Source organism: Schistocerca cancellata, chromosome 12 (genome assembly GCF_023864275.1).
Source record: "Schistocerca cancellata isolate TAMUIC-IGC-003103 chromosome 12, iqSchCanc2.1, whole genome shotgun sequence".
NCBI classification, from domain to species: Eukaryota; Metazoa; Arthropoda; class Insecta; order Orthoptera; family Acrididae; genus Schistocerca; species Schistocerca cancellata.
In genome coordinates, this window is record NC_064637.1 from 89,282,693 (window position 1) to 89,296,627 (window position 13,935).

At 45.0% G+C, this 13,935-nt stretch overlaps 1 protein-coding gene and 1 non-coding gene across 2 annotated transcripts in view; one reads left to right on the forward strand and one right to left on the reverse strand.

The window, feature by feature from the left end:
* The window catches only part of LOC126109407 (homeotic protein ultrabithorax-like), an 877,703-nt gene that overhangs the window by 266,984 nt on the left and 596,784 nt on the right, over window positions 1–13,935 (forward strand). The gene's annotated exons all lie outside the window — the stretch shown is intronic.
* Window positions 5,515–5,589, reverse strand: Trnas-cga (transfer RNA serine (anticodon CGA)). Its single transcript has one exon. It is a non-coding gene; the product is annotated as a tRNA-Ser (tRNA).

Genomic DNA, 13,935 nt, shown 5'->3' on the forward strand with positions numbered 1-13,935 from the left:
AGTCCTGGAGAGTTACCTGAAACGTTACGAGATCGCCGACTTACAGTGTTGCAAACGTATGATACAGTAATTTCAAATATCAATAAAAATTCATAACAAAATACCATATGGAATTACTTTTTGTCAAGAATTTGACGACCTCATAATAAAAGAAGAGATTTCGATAACAGTTACGAAAAAAAAATTAATGTTACATGTAACTCGCCAAAAAATAATTGTTACTTAAACCTAGGAAAAAGTCAGGAAAGAATCTTGGCACAATCACCGAAGTTTACAGATGTACATAATAGATATTTCATAAAGGAAACGTAAAATCTTTCAGAATAAAAAGTAAAATATTGTAAAAAGTGTGAAATTGTTGTGCTGTCTAGCGATAAATGTCTTTTGTGTTCTGTAAGGCCTCCTAGAAACTATTGTTAAGAAACTGATGAAATCAATTTTGGTTATATGTGAATCCGCATTTCATAGCTAAAACTATGACCCTGCCGAAAATCTCTCATTGCCACTGTGGTCTGATTTTTTTTTTCAATTTTTAATGCCTTACATGGCTTTAATGACAACAACATTTACACGCAAAAAGCTCTGTTCCCGTGGATGTCCCGTTAGTTAACTAGCTTTCTGACCTTTTTGTGTCATCAATGGCGTCACCCAACGGTCGTTTCCTTGAAACTAGGGATGGTGGTTATATCTGAAACAACAGGTTTTCGGTTACACCAGTTTCTTTACGCCAGTTGAATCTGATTGCTAAAACCGCTCAAAATAACCGGCTTCTGAAATAACCGATTTTCGGTTTATTTGTTCTTATTATTCCATATAACAAACGTAGAAACAAGACTGAAAATTGTTGACTTCTCAGTTTCAAGATACATGGAATCAAATTATTGCATTAAATAGGCAAGAACAGGAAAAAATAGTCTGTCCACCGTTTGCTACATTTCTCGAAAAGTGATAATTTTTAGCATTTTTATTTTCACAAGTCCGTCTTGATCACATTGATTTATTCACACTTTATCACCGGTTTCGGCTTATCACCATCTTCAGGTCGTTGAAATATTCTGACACAAATAATCGTCAATTACACATCTGAGTGCATGGTACGATCTGAAGATGGCGATAAGCCGAAACCGGTCATAAAGTGTAAATAAATTAATGTGATCAAGACGGACTTGTGAAAATAAAAGTGCTAAATGAATCATGTTTCACTCGGGGATCACCACTGTCTGGTCATTACGAATAGTCATTGCTAAAGGGTGAAAACTGAGGTTGACGAGCTCTGTGTTTAGAGTTAATTTGTCCGTTTTTTGGGGCTACAAGTGGATAAAGTCGTGTTATGTAGACACAGACAGTATATCAGCTACTTTCTGTTTTTATTCTATACTGTCATGAATTGTAATTAAGTTTTTAATTTATTACTGTCACCACAATTTCCCTCCTCTGTTATCAATTTTGGAAATTTTTGGTAAGTTCCTGTGGGACCAAACTGCTAAGGTTATCGGTCCCTAGGCTTACACAGTACGTAATCTAACTTGAACTAACTTAGGCACACACCCATTCCCGAAGAAGGACAGGGGTAGCTGCGCGAATCGTCGCAAGGTGCCTAAGACCGCACGACTACCTCGTGCTGCCTTCTGTTATCATGTCATAGAAATGACAGACAAATATTCAATATTTTAAAGCAAATGAAGTGTTGTGCGTCACTGCTACGTAAAAATATTTCCATACTGGGTTGGTGCCATTATACAATACAACGGACGTCCGATGACAAAACTGAGAAACGTCCGTTTACACCAGGTGGGGGCAAATCTCGAACACGGCAACGGGAACACTGTCGTCTCAGCAATGCCGTACTAATTGTTGTGTTTGCTGCTCGTTTCTGTGGACATCGTTATTATAATGACATTGGTCACTTTTCCCGTTTACTATGCCGAGACAATATATCTAACCAATGTACGTTTTACAAATAAAAGTTATAATTTTTTAAACAATTGTTTATTTAAAAAATTTTAGCACTGCTACTATGGGTAATCGATTTTTTTATTCGGATTTGTTGTTGTTGTGGTCTTCAGTCCTGAGACTGGTTTGATGCAGCTCTCCAATGCTGCTCTACCCTGTGCAAGCTTCTACATCTCCCAGTACCTACTGCAACCTACATGCTCCTGAATCTGCTTAGTGTATTCATCTCTTGGTCTACGATTTTTACACTCCGCGCTGCCTTCCAATACTAAATTGGCGATGCATTGATGCCTCAGAACATGTCCTACCAACCGATCCCTTCTTCTAGTCAAGTTGTACCACAAAATTCCCTTCTCCCCAATTCTATTGAAAAAAATGGCTCCGAGCACTATGGGACTTAACATCTGTGCTCATCAGTCTCCTAGAACTTAGAACTACTTAAACCTAACTAACCTAAGGACATCACACACATCCATGCCCGAGGCACGATTCGAACCTGCGACCGTAGCGGTCACGCGGTTCCAGACTGAAGCGCCTAGAACCGCACGGTCACACTGGCCGGCGCCCAAATCTATTCAGTACTTCATCATTAGTTGTGTGATCTACCCATCTAATCTTCAGCATTCTTCTATAGCACCACATTTCAAAAGCTTCTATTCTCTTCTTGTCCAAACTATTTATCGTCCATGTTTCACTTCCATACATGGCTACACTCCATACAAATACTTTCAGAAACAACTTCCTGACACTTAAATCTATAGTCGATGTTAGCTAATTTCTCTTCTTCAGAAACGCTTTCCTTGCCATTACCACTCTACATTTTATATCCTCTCTACTTCGACCATCATCAGTTATTTTGCTCCCCAAATAGCAAAACTCCTTTACTACTTTAAGTGTCTCATTTCCTAATCTAATTCCCTCAGCATCATCCGAGTTAATTCGACTACATTCCATTATCCTCGTTTTGCTTTTGTTGATGTTCATCTTATATCCTCCTTTCAAGACACTGTCCATTTCGTTCAACTGCTCTTGCAAGTCCTTTGCTGTCTCTGACAGAATTGCAATGTCATCGGCTAACCTCAAAGTTTTTATATCTTCTCCGTGGATTTTAATACCTACTCCGAATTTTACTTTTGTTTCCTTTACTGCTTGCTCAATATACAGATGGAATAACATCGGGGATAGGCTACAACCCTGTCTCACTCCCTTCCCAACCACTGCTTTCCTTTCATGCCCCTCGACTCTTATAACTGCCATCTGGTGTCTGTACAAATTGTAAATAGCCTTTCGCTCCCTGTGTTTTACCCCTGCCACCTTTAGAATTTGAAAGAGGGTATTCCAGTCAACATTGTCAAAAGCCAGAAATGTAGGTTTGCCTTTCCTTAATATTTCTTCTAAGATAAGTCGTTTTTCCCATCCCTACATGAAACTCGCATTTCCGACATGTTGGCATGTCGGCACGGTATCGCGTTGTTCACTAATCGTGCGCCGCCCGCTGTACAGTAACAGACGCGGTGCGCGGCAGGTTGAAGCATCGGCAGTGGCAGGGATCGGGTCGCCTCGCCACCCGGGCGGACCGCGGACTTCCGGCGGAAGCGGCCGCCGCAGCAGACCCTCCTCGCGCCCCACCCCCACCGCCGCCTCGCCGCCCCCGCAGCTCCGCTCCCGCCGCAGAAGACGCGGCGCAGCGCCTTGAGCAAAGTTTGCTCGCCGCCAGCGGCGGCAGCTCTTGCCTCGGAGTTTGCGCCGTACATCAGGCGCTGCGTGGGGCTGCGGCGGCTGAGTTATCCGCCCCCAACCGCCCCCACCGCCCCCGCAGCCTCCGGGAGACACCGCGGAGCGGCTCTGCTCCACTGCGTTCTGTAGCGCCGACCCACTCCACAACACGGCGCCGCTGCCTTGCCACATACAGGCCTACGCTACCGCACCCACCTTAAGCATACGAGGCTCTGTCATAAAGTTTCAGTTATCACCACGAAGATCCCAGAAGGCAGTAAAGAGTGAAAAGTACACTCGGTATAGTCCCCACCACTATTTCAACGGAAAGTTCTTCGAAAATCCTGTCCTCAGGAAGGAGACTGATAGCCGATTGCACCAACCCCAATCGAAAAGCAAGATAACCAATGCCTCTGCTCACGGTTAAAAGTTAACCTCGTTTAAAATGTCTCTGAGGTGCAGGACCGCGAACGTCGTCAACCAACCGTACATTTGACCGCTGTTAACTTCGCGTGAAAGAAAAACAAAAGAAAATTCGGAGTAAGTATTAAACTCCATGGAGAACAAATAAAAACTTTGAGGTTCGCCGATGACATTGTAATTCTGTCAGAGACAGCAAAGGACTTGGAAGAGCAGTTGAACGGAATGGATGTCTTGAAGGGAGGATATAAGATGAACATCAACAAAAGCAAAACGAGCATAATGGAGTGTAGTCGAATTAAGTCGGGTGATGTTGAGGGTATTAGATTAGGAAATGAGACACTTAAAGTAGTGAAGGAGTTTTGCTATTTGGGGAGCAAAATAACTGATTGTGGTCGAAGTAGAGAGGATATAAAATGTGGACCGGCAATGGGAAGGAATGCGTTTCTGAAGAAGAGAAATTTGTTAACATCGAGTATAGATGTGTCAGGAAGTCGTTTCTGAAAGTATTTGTATGGATTGTAGCCATGTATGGAAGTGAAATATGGACGATAAATAGTTTAGGCAAGAAGAGAATAGAAGCTTTCGAAATGTGCTGATACAGAAGAATGCTGAAGATTAGATGGGTGGATCACATAACTAATGAGGCGGTGTTGAATAGGATTGGCGAGAAGAGAAGTTTGTGGCACAACTTGACTAGAAGAAGGGATCGGTTGGTAGGACATGTTCTGAGGCATCAAGGGATCACCAATTTAGTATTGGAGCGCAGCGTGGAGGGTAAAAATCGTAGACGGAGACCCAGAGATGAATACACTAAGAAGATTGAGAAGGATGTAGGCTGCAGTAGGTACTAGGAGATGAAGCAGCTTGCACAGGATAGAGTAGCATGGAGAGCTGCATCAAACCAGTCTCAGCACTGAAAACCACAACAACACAACTCCTCTCTGGAGGTCCAACGATGTTATCAGACATACGAATTTGCACACGGCAGCCAACATACATAGATGTTATATTTAATCGCTGGTGAGTGAGTCATTGTCACATGCTTTCACTTTCGGCAAGAAGCAGAACTGTGTTTGCAACTCGCCATTAGCCCGTTCGTTTATGTTTGAGAGAATGTAAAACAAAAGAGGAGCACAAAATTTTTCTGATTTGGAGATGGCTATTCTTCTCGAATTGGCCGGTGCGAATGTATTAGTTCTTCAAAATAAAAGAACTGATGGCTGCAGTATATAAGAATAAAAGTACAGCGTCACGTCACGTTCTATTTTTTTTCGTTTTTTTGTGTTCTGTTCAAAAACCTATGTCATATAAACATAAAATTAACCAAATACATTTTAATTTTCTTATATAATTCCAGAATGAGATTTTCACTCTGCAGCGGAGTGTGCGCTGATATGAAACTTCCTGGCAGATTAAAACTGTGTGCCGGGCCGAGACTCGAACTCGGGACCTTTGCCTTTCGCAGGCAAGTGCTCTACCAACTGAGCTACCCAAGCACGACTCACGCCCCGTCCCCACAATTTTAGTTCTGCCAGTACCTCGTTTCCTACCTCCCAAACTTCGCAGGAGAGCTTCTGTAAAGTTTGGAAGGTAGGAGACGGGGTACTGGCAGAACTAAAATCGGGAGGAAGGGGCGTGAGTCGTGCTTGGGTAGCTCAGTTGGTAAAACACTTGCCTGCGAAAGGCAAAGGTCCCGAGTTCGAGTCTCGGCCCGGCACACAGTTTTAATCTGCCAGGAAGTTTCATCTCACGTAGTTGTCATTTTTATGAAAAGCTATAAACTTAATTCAAAAATCTACGTTTCACTGAAAAACGAAAATTAGTAATTAACGATCTCTTCAAAATATTGTTAATCATTATCATACAGTGAAAAAACTACAATTTAAATATTTTCTACCTTTTTTATCTTACGCTTCACGTAAATTCTCGTAGAACATGGCGAACATGCACCTTTACTTAAAAATATCAGCTGCAACCAGCCCCCGCCCCCCTCCCTCCCATGCAACCAGCTAGAACGCTAACGTAGAGCCACACTGCCTCTCGAAAACGGTGTATCATATTTTAATATATGAAACACGGCTGGGAAACTTAAAAGTCAATTTTGTCGACCACACATATGGGCTAACAGACTGGAAATCTTAAGTAACACCGAACGATAATTTCACCTCACGAAATTTGTGCTACAAGAGTTGTTTCTATTCTGAGAAACAAGAGAAAAACATGACAAAATGTAACATGGTAAGATATTCTAACTACCAAATAATACATTTAACGTATGTATAAGAAGGAACATGTATTACAGGCCACTGAAAATGATTCACAAATAAAAGAACCGAAACGCGTAAGGCAATAAAGAAACTGCCTTTCATATAGTAGCATAGACGGAACACACTTCCATGAATTGCGAAGCAATAAGGAACGACGAAAAACAGAAAAAATAACGATTCTATGAAGGGCTGCACGAGTGTTTCGAAAGTAGTCTCTTTCTCAAACTGCTCGCGTTTTCCAGTGTTCTGCCAACGAATTGTTTTTCTCGATCCGCTTTACCTTCCGCCTTAGTAGTTCAGTGGTCAGCGTGGCTGATTGTCATGCGCGGGAGCTGGGTTCGATTCTCGCTACTGCCAGGGATTTTTCCTTGGTGGGAGGACTAGAACGAGGTGCACTAAGCCTCGTGAGGTCAGCTGACCTGCTACTCGATCGAACAGTAGTGGTTACAAGGTCCAGAAACCCGGCGCCTTGCAGTAGAGCGGCGTGCAGACTGTATGGTCCCCCGTAATGCACTGAGTGACGTCATTGCCATAGGATGTCCCGGTAGTAGGTCGGACCCGGCTGGCCCGTCTAGGGCCAGAAGGCGGTTCAAAATGGCTCTGAGCACTATGGAACTTCTGATGTCATCAGTCCCCTAGAACTTAGAACTGCTTAAACCTAACTAACCTAAGGACATCACACACATCCGTGCCCGAGGCAGGATTCGAACCTGCGACCGTAGCGGTCGCGCGGTTCCAGACTGTAGCGCCTAGAACCGCTCGGCCACCTCGGCCGCCCCAGAATGCGGAACTTGGCCTTTTATTTATCTGCTTTACCTACGACTGAACTTACGTGATAATTCCATTTTACGTCCGCCTACTATTTTAGCACATAGGTAACTGTACGACTTGACCGACACCAGTTGTGACTCAGTGATACTGCAGTAATAGGATAATGTGTCTTCGCGTTTTGTGAAGTGCACAGTTTTATATTCGTGAATATTTAACGCAATCCGTTGATCTTTGCCAACACACCTCTCTGAAGGTACTTCATTATCTGCCAATGACTCTCCATCCAAGGTAACATGCTGCGACCTCCCTATAAATATTGTTTGTCACACCATCTGATCGTGCAATGTCGGTTCGGTGAACATAGTATCTACAATGTTAAAGAAATCGTCTGTCAATCTGAGCGAGTTGCTACGGAGAAGGGTATGGACTGTATAAGCTCCCGCAGTAGTGCGAATAAATGTAGCCGCTATCGGACGGAGAACGCTGCCTCGTTATTCTCAGGTTTGGCCAGGACCGGGGGTTCCCCTACCCCTTTCTCCCGGCACCTCTCGCCGTGAATCCCTCCTGCCGCCCCCTTCTTTCTTACCCCTCCCTCTCTCCCCTGCCCCGTTTCCCTCACCCCTACCTCCCTCAGGGCTCTGTTCCCTGATATCGGAACTAAATTTAACTTTTCCCAGAATACGCCGTAAATACATCACGCGGGGATTTCTGGCTGGCGCGTATAATATGAGCCGTAGATCACGCGTTGCTGGCAGGGTTTGGAGGGAGGGGGGTGGGGGTAACCTACGCCGCGTAGCGCAGCCAGAGTGACGGATGGCGTGGGTGGATGGGGTGGAGGAAGAAAGACCGGCGGTGGGAGAATGGAAGGAGGAGGAGAAAGAGGCTGGAGGAAAACGAGGAGAAGGGGGGAGAGAGGGAGCAAGTAGCGGCTGTCCTCTCTCTGCTTGCGCTGTTTGTGAGGGCGAGAATTACAAGAAGACGTGCTGCAGTTATGCCACACGGCTGTTATATGAAGGCAACAGACGGGCACTGTATGTTGTAGCACGATTTCGGTTTGTCAATGAACACGATTTGTGCGATAGTTTTCATCTCTAATGCAGAACTGCTGTACTTCAACATCCTGTCCAGTTGCCACATATATAGAATTCAAGCCTCAGCAGAAGCAGTAATTGGTAAACACCAAAGACGTTCTCGGCTAGGACGGCCTACAGTATATCACATCTTCGTTCTCTGCCAGCTCACTGAAAAACTGAGAGAACATGGTTTCAGAAGCTTATCAGACTGGTAAAAATCACCCTGCCTGAAACATTAGGTAAGATGAAGCTGGAAAACCGAGTAACTTTGAAACTTCGACAGGGCTCAAACCAGGAGATGGTTCATCTTCTGCCTGTTCAGTTTTTCCCTTCGTGAGACTTTCAACTCTCCAGAATGAGAATTTCACTCTGCAGTGGAGTGTGCGCTGAAATGAAACTTTCCTGGCAGATTAAAACTGTGCTCCGGACCGAGTCTCGAACTCGGGACCTTTGCCTTTTGCGGTCAAGTGCTCTACCAACTGAGCTACCCAAGCACGACTCACGTCCCGTCCTCACATCTTTACTTCTGCCAGCACCTCGTCTCCTACCTTCCAAACTTTACAGAAGCGCTAGTAGAGCACTTGCCCGCGAAAGGCAAAGGTCCCGAGTTCGAGTCTCGGTCCGGCACACAGTTTTAATCTGCCAGGAAAGTTTCACTTTCAACTCTACTGTAACGAGCTAAATAATGGTGTTTAAGACACTACACCAGCTGACCGTTCTGAGTTAGTGGTACCTTCTGTTTCCTCAGATGTACAGCGACAGCGTTTGTGGCGACCATGATAGGTCGAAGCAACTCTACGACTCGTTCTTTTATGTCAAAGCAAATGCGCTGGTCGGTTATATACTGAGGTTGACACATACGCAAGTATGGGACGCAGGCGAATAATCCGTGAGACTGGCGAAATAAATAATTTTCACGCAAGTCCAGGCCACAATACAGTTTTCAGGTGGCCCACGAAGCGGTACTATCTATGTGGTTACACAGTCTCTCTTTTCCTGAATTACTCGAGGTCAAAGCCAGCTCACTCGTGATAAACCAGAAGGTCCAACCTGTGACCTGGGGAGGGCGTGTCGTGGGGTTTCCTGCGAGCAGTGACGCACTAAACCTGTCAGAGGCCCGGGCCGGCAAAACAAATTGAGGCTCCCCTTTCTGCCCCCTCCCACCCTTCTCACCACACAGGAGTTCTCCGAGAGTTTCATACGCAAACAGAAGGAAGACCCACATTGCTTATCATCTTCATTTTGTGTCGTGATAATTTACAAGGTATAACGTTATTTTGCGTAACACTGAAAGTGACTGCTCTCGTAATCTCTTTGCTATTATTTAATAGCTATGTTGCCGCTTATACGACAGAAACCATTACATGATTTCTGTTGTTCGAATCTATTATTTATGTTTCGCAACCAAGTCGGCATAGAGCGAGCGGGGTGTATAAAAATGAATCCCTATTTCCCAAACCAAGAGGAAGGTAACTGTCTACATAAAACTTCGTTCAGTGCATGGTGGAGGGTACTTTACTTAGAGATTTCACCAAAAGCCACACTGTTGGTTCGATCTTGATGAAATTTTGTACATTTCATCTTCAAAACAAGGGGAACCTCACCGTCTAGGTTAAATGTCATGCGGTGTGTGGCGGAGGGTACCTTACAACAGAATTACACACCGTTTGACTGATCAGCTTGGGAGTTGACTCATGTATGTATGTTTTCGTGGTGAAGGCATTTATACAAGCCAACGTATGCTGGACGGCGGAGTGTTGGGCTACCTTTAAATAAATTCAACATCGTTTCGCCAGTCAGCATGAAAGTTGGCAGATATACGCCGGTGACGACACGTGCACTGAGGGTGTGCGACTGGGGTAGACAAGTAGTGGAGGGAGGCTTAGTTTGCAAACACCTCGTTAGTGAACCGGTTGCTCGGGACAGCTTCATTACGTGCTGCACCCTTGTAGGAAACCCCACGATAGGAAAGTCCACGTAGCTGGTGAGGGTGCCAGAAGGTCACTCCTGAAGTAAGCAGGACTGTGTTGAGGGATTGTCGGAAGCACAGTGGTGGCCCGATAGACGAGGCACATATTGACACAGCCGGCAGCCATCAGTCTTTTGATATACGACTAATGAGGTGAAACGAGATGGAAGAGGTGGTACAGTGGTTAAGACGCCTGACCATATGACTGTCCTGAGTTACTGGTATCTCACGCTTCCTCAGATATATAGCGATAATATTTATGGCAACCACGACAGGACAAAGTAGGTGTGTAACTAATCCCTTTCGACGACAGCAAACGCGATCGGTCGTCGACTGGGGCTGACACATACATAAACAATGACAGCAGGTAAATAATCCGTGAGACAACGGGAATAAATTATCTTTTACGCAAGTCCAGACCATGACGGAGTTTTACGGTGATCACTAATTATTCATTTGATACCATCCAGCCATCCAGTATCTCTTTTCCGTCCTTATTCGAAGGCGTAACCAACTTGTATTCATGGTAAGGTGTCAGGTTCAGCCCCTGACGTCTAGAGAGTGCCAGGAGGTCGGTCAGGGATGTGTTGAGGGACGGCCGGCAGGCACAGCGATGTCTCGCCTGACGAGGCGCGTGTTAACACAGCCGGCAGCCGCGGCCGGCGCCGGTCCGCATAACCTTTTGACCCCTGGCGGACTCCCACACCGCGGGCCGTGTTCGCTATTGATTGGTTTGCTTAATTGGACGGTGTTTGGCCGGCGGGCTTGATTGCTCTGGGGGCGCCGTGTCCGCCGGATTAGGGCTGCCTGGGGACGCCGCACACACACATACACGCCCGCGCGCGCACGCACACACACACACACACACGGGGGCTGCCCCCGGGACCCGTGGCCGCCGCGCCAGCGGGGGCGGCGGGGGAGGAGTGACAACTCGCCGGATATTGCCAGTGGCGCCTGGCGCCGCCCACGCTGCCGTGTCCGACGCCGCCTCCGTTGGGGGCGGCGCCGCCGTCGCCGCTGCTGCTGGCGTCCCATCACTGGACGCCGACGTGGCGGCTTCTGCCGACACAGCGCCGCCTGCCGTCGCTAGAGGTGCTCCGCGGCTTTCCTGGCACTGCGGAAGGCACCGAAAGCAAGAACTCGCGTCACTGCGAGCGATAAAGAATGTAACACGAGAGAAATTTAAACAATTTTCAGCGCCAATCACGTAAGGATGTCCCAATTATTTTGTCCACCTGAAGTAATTATTTGCCCAGAAATAACGTAAGTAAGGAAACATTACTGCAGTTAGTGTTGGGCCAACTTACATTCTCAATAGGTAAGTAGCAATTCTACACCAAGTTATTAGCAACTGAACACAAGATAAGAGTTGACAAGGATACAGTTGGAATATGTCCATGTCCTATTCATAGGAAACATCTTTGGACTCACCGTAAGTAATTTAGGATAACCACGAAATATCTAAAACCGATAGGCCAGCGCCATTTTGAAACTCTCTCATTTCGTACGCTAGTCCAGTGTCTTAACCACAGCATAATCTTGATTCGTCTGAATACGGGGTATATCGTACTCACACAAACCTTCAGCTGAAGACCGATACGTTTATTCCTTTGTTTCCATTTGTTTATTGTCAACACTAGCTCCGGCCGGAGTGGCCAAGCGGTTCTAGGCGGTACAGTCTGGTACCGCGCGACCGCTACGGTCGCAGGTTCGAATCCTGCCTCGGGCACGGATGTGTGTGATGTCCTTAGGTTCGTTAGGTTTAAGTACTTCTAAGTTCTAGGGGACTGATGACCTCAGATGTTAAGTCCCATAGTGCTCAGAGCCATTTTGGACTCACTATATGAGAAGCCACCATCTGGGCAGGGTGGGTTGTATCTGAAATGTGTAAAAATAAAGTCATTGGCTAATCGGTTCGTGGCTTCTTATTTAGTGACCAAAACAGCAATTGTGCAGCACTTCTATTGATCTGCAGTATATTTGTATTCTTCCTGCGTGAGTTTATGTCGCAATACAACAATGCATTGATTAAGAAGCTCAAACTTTCTACACCGACAGCGGACCATAGACCTTAGTATCTGACATAAATTTCAATTTGGTACCCGTATCAGTTCATGATGAAAAGCGATCTGAACAGGTGGACAACAGACGATAGAAAATATTTTTGTATTTGGTACAATTACAAATTAAGAGTTTCGGGATTTTTTCTTTTCTTAAACTGTGACATCTTGCTTCTTCCCAAATTTCACGATTCTAGCTCAAAGGAAAGTGAAGTATAGATTTTGTTGTTTGAGTTTTCGAGTATCAATACACGTGACATGAATGGTCGCATCCTTTGATTGCAATGACTAATCACCTTAAATTTTCTACTCCGCCGTGGAATGTTAGGCATTAGTATTAGACAAACATTTCAATCAAATACCTCTATCGGTTTCTGAGAAACAGTGATCTTAACAGGACGACAGACGAACAACAAACGGTAAAAATATATTTTTATACGTTATATAATTATAAATTATCAATTTTCGGATTATTTGCTTTACTAGCACTTGCTTCATGGCAAAATTCATGATTCTAGATCAAAAGGATAGATTCTGATTAGTGAATTTGCGAGTATCGTAATTATGACACAAATGCTTTATCGTCTGATATCATTGACTAAGAAGCTTAAATTGTTTGCATAGCCAAGGAACCGTAGACCGCGGTATTTGACATAAATTTCAGATCGATACTACCGCATTTTCCTGATAAAATGGAGTCGTAAGAAACAGACAGACAGATGGACAGCCGGCCGGAGTGGCCGAGCGGTTCTAGGCGCTACAGTCTGGAACCGCGCGACCGCTACTGTCGCAGATTCGAATCCTGCCTCGGGCATGGATGTGTGTGACGTCCTTAGGTTAGTTAGGTTTAAGTGGTTCTAAGTTCTAGGGGACTGGTAACCTCACAAGTTAAGTCCCATAGAGCTCAGAGCCATTTGAACCATTTTTGAACAGATGGACAACCAAGTGCTTCCGTAAGGGTTCCGTTTCTAGGGACAGAACTGCGGCTCACGAAAAAGAGCTACTGCTGTTCGTATCTCATAAGGAAGAAAGTTACAGGAAAAGCATTTCATACTGGTTAATGTTCCTGTGGTAGCTAAATAAGATGATTAATGCAGAATTTATTTTGTATCTAAAAAAATTTATCATATGGGACTCACTGTGTACAAGGTCTATACGTTTTATGTGGCAGTGAAAAGGCTGTACAGCTCAAATGCACTGCAAACACTTTTGAATGTCCTCATCTCAACTGAGTGTCAATAGATTCTATTTTCATGTGGAGACAAGAATGTCAGGGAGCAAAGATGGAAAAAGATGGGATAGACTTTGGGCAAGCAGGGTCTTGACTAACGTATTATTTGTCTGTGTTGTTCACTTTTGTGTGTTGACCCCAGTAGCTAAGTGATGACTGTGCTTATAGCCAAGTAGAGAAACGAATTACTCACATGTCTTGTCACGGTCGGGGAACACTGGTGAGAACACAGTGGCAGCGAAAAGGCTGTTTACTTAGAGTTAACTGCAGGTAGAGTTGAGAGTCTCCGTTGGTTGGTAATAGACTCTTGTTTCAGGTGGAGACTGAAGGGTGTAGGGAAAACAAAACAAACGGAGATGGCATGGTCCCCAGACAGTCAGGCCCTTGTCTCACACATTATTGATATGTGTTGTTTACTTTGTGTGTGTGTGTGTGTGTGTGTGTGTGTGTGTGTGTGTGTGTGTAAGAGAGA